Raw genomic sequence first — 2,860 nt, forward strand, 5'->3', positions numbered from 1 at the left:
GTTGTGTATCTTTTGCCTGAGTCTTTGGGGGGCTTCCCCGGGAAAGCGATCTGGCGCTGGCTGGCCTCGTCTGTCCACCTCTGTCCCCGACTCCACCTCTGTCCCCGACTCCTGGGAGTAGGGGCTGGGAGTGAGTGGGACAGGCACAGCCTTGGCTGGGCTGGGAATGAGAAGGATGGGTCAGGAGGCAGGGGAATCTCCTCCCTCAAGTGGCCTATGGAAACTTAAAGTCTTCAGTCCAGGTGGACCCTTCCAGTGCGGCCACAGGACTCTGGTGTCTCCCCTGGACTGCCAGCTCAGCCTCTGGCCCCCACGCCGTCCCTGGGTGGGCAGTGAGGGAGGAGCGGTCGAGCGAGTGTCTTTCTCTCTCCCACGTTCAGTCTCACGTTCAGGTGGTGTTACAGAGGGCGACAGAACAGGGAGACACTGGATCTGAGGCCCTCTGGCCCCTGAAGTAAGGACAGCTCCCTTCTGGGCAGGGGGAGATGACCCCCAGGTCCCCAAGGAAAGGGAGCGGGTTATTGTATGCCAGCGTGTTCACCAAGGTGCTGCCTCTGGGAATTCAGGTGCTGTTCTCCAAGGGGCCCAAGTAACTCTCGGCTTCCAGAACAGCAGTGTTTACAAGACTACACGTGCACCGATGAGCACCTGTTTCTGAAGCAAAATTCTATGAGAGTTCTACCCACTGTTCTGGGGGCCCCTGACCCCTGGCGAGTTGCAGGGGCCTCTGCACTTGGCAGTGGGCCACAGGGAAAGGAGTGCCCCCCTCTCTCCCCTCGCTGGCACCAGGCACAGAGCCCCACCTTTCCTGGTAGTCCCTTTTTTGTGTCTGGAGTCGGACACTTTCCTGCCACAGGAGGTGAGGGAAGGTGGTTTTGTTCGACCATCTCCCTCCTGTCCTTCCTTCTATCGACTCAGGAGAGGCAAAAAGGCACTTGGGGCCTTTAAGGGGGTGAGACTTGCTTCTCCCCTTAGAAGGAAACCAGGTCCCCCAAAGCAGATAAATCCTGGCCAGAGTGCTCTAGGCTGCATCAGGCCAAGGCCAAGGTCTGCAGGCTGTTTGGTCACTTGGGCCATGTGCTCTGCTGCTCCAAAACTGAGTTAATTCTGTCAATCCTCATGAATCTATCAACGAGGAACTATTAGGCCCACTCTACAGATGAAGAAAAAACCCACAGAGGTGTCCAACCTCCAAGGCCCAGGCTGGGGCTCCAAATTCCAGAGTGCGGAGGCTGCTCAGCTCTGAGTTACGCTGCCCTCTCGGGGCGGAAGCAGGGCGGGGCTGCCTGGAGGGAGCCCAGGGCGCTCTTGGCGCGGGCTGAGTCTGTACCCTGTGGGCCAGCCATCCTGGTTTGGGGTCTGATTTTCCTTCATCCACGGATGGGTGCTCTTGCCGCCCACCCCTCGGCTGCAGCTGCTGTCCTGGGATGGGGCAGCGGGTGCTGGCTCTCCCTGCAGGTGCAGGCGGTCTCGACCCTGGCTAACATTCGAATCTACCGGGGCACTTAAAAAAACATGCATGTCAGTATCCCACCGTCAGAGATTCTGATTTAATTGGCCTGGAGTGGAGCCCAGGTAGGGTTTTCCTTCCTTCCTTCCTTCCTTCCTTCCTTCCTTCCTTCCTTCCTCCCTCCCTCCCTCCCTCCCTCCCTTCCTTCCTTCCTTCTTTCCTCTTTCTTTCTTTCTCTCTTTTTCCTTTCTCTCTTTCTTTCTCTTTCCTTTCTCTCTTTCTTTCTATTTTTCTTTTTCTCTCTCTCTTCCTTTTTCTTTTCTTTTCTTTTCTTTTCTTTTCTTTTCTTTTCTTTTCTTTTCTTTTTCTTCCTTTTCCCAGGCAATTCTAATGAAGAGCTGGGCAAAAAGAAAGCTGGAGTCAGGACACCTGGGTTTGAATCCTGTCCCACCACTTACTGTTTTATTGCCCTGGAGCTACTCGCCTCCTCTGAGACTCAAGTTTTCTGCATCTCATGGGGAGGATCTCAGCCTCAAATAACTGGGTGGTAGCAATGTGAGACCATGGATGTGAAAACCATATAAATTGGGGTGGGTTATGAAGGGGCCATCGCTGGAGTTAACGCTCACGCCAGACCCCCTCCCCCGCCCCCGCCATACCCCAAGGCTGCCGACTCGGGCCCTTTCTGTAGTATTTTTGCAGAGTGCTCATTTCCACGTCACTTGCTCACAGCCTCCCTGTGCTCTAAACCCTCTGAAGAGGATTTTATGGGTGAGCCACACCCCCACTGTGGCTCTAGCTACAGGAACCCCCTGATGGATGGATGGATAGTATGCCCTAGAAACCTTTGCTGAGGGAAAGTATAATTGCTCCCAAGTGGGAAGATGGCTGGGAGGAGTTGGGGGGGAGGGATCTTGAGGATTGCAAGCTGGTTGCTCACCTCCTGGAACTCCTGGGCTGTTGACAAACACTGGGGCTATACTGCCACCTTGGGGGCAGCACAGGAAACTGCTGCTGGGTCTCGGAGGGTGATTTTGCTTAAGCGGTGGTCCCAGGAGTCCATTTGGGAGCTTGGGTGCTTGTTAACCTCGCAGAAACAGGGGACCCATTGTCGAAGACCGCCTGAGCTAGAAGCCTGGGAAGGGATCTGGGAATCTGCATTGAAACACGCCCCCTGGGCGATTCTAATTCATAGAGTCACCTAGTTTCTCGGTGACCTAATTTGTACAATTTGGGGCAGATTCAGAGCCCCTGGTTTAGAAATTATTAAGAATTTCAAGGGGCGCCTGGGTGGCTCAGTTGGTTAAGCGTCTGCCTTGGGCTTGGGTCATGATCTTGCGGTTCGTGAGTTCGAGCCCTGCGTCGGATTCTCTGTTGTCAACACAGAGCCCGCTTTTCGGATCCTCTGTC

This window comes from Acinonyx jubatus, chromosome C1 (genome assembly GCF_027475565.1).
Source record: "Acinonyx jubatus isolate Ajub_Pintada_27869175 chromosome C1, VMU_Ajub_asm_v1.0, whole genome shotgun sequence".
NCBI classification, from domain to species: domain Eukaryota; kingdom Metazoa; phylum Chordata; class Mammalia; order Carnivora; family Felidae; genus Acinonyx; species Acinonyx jubatus.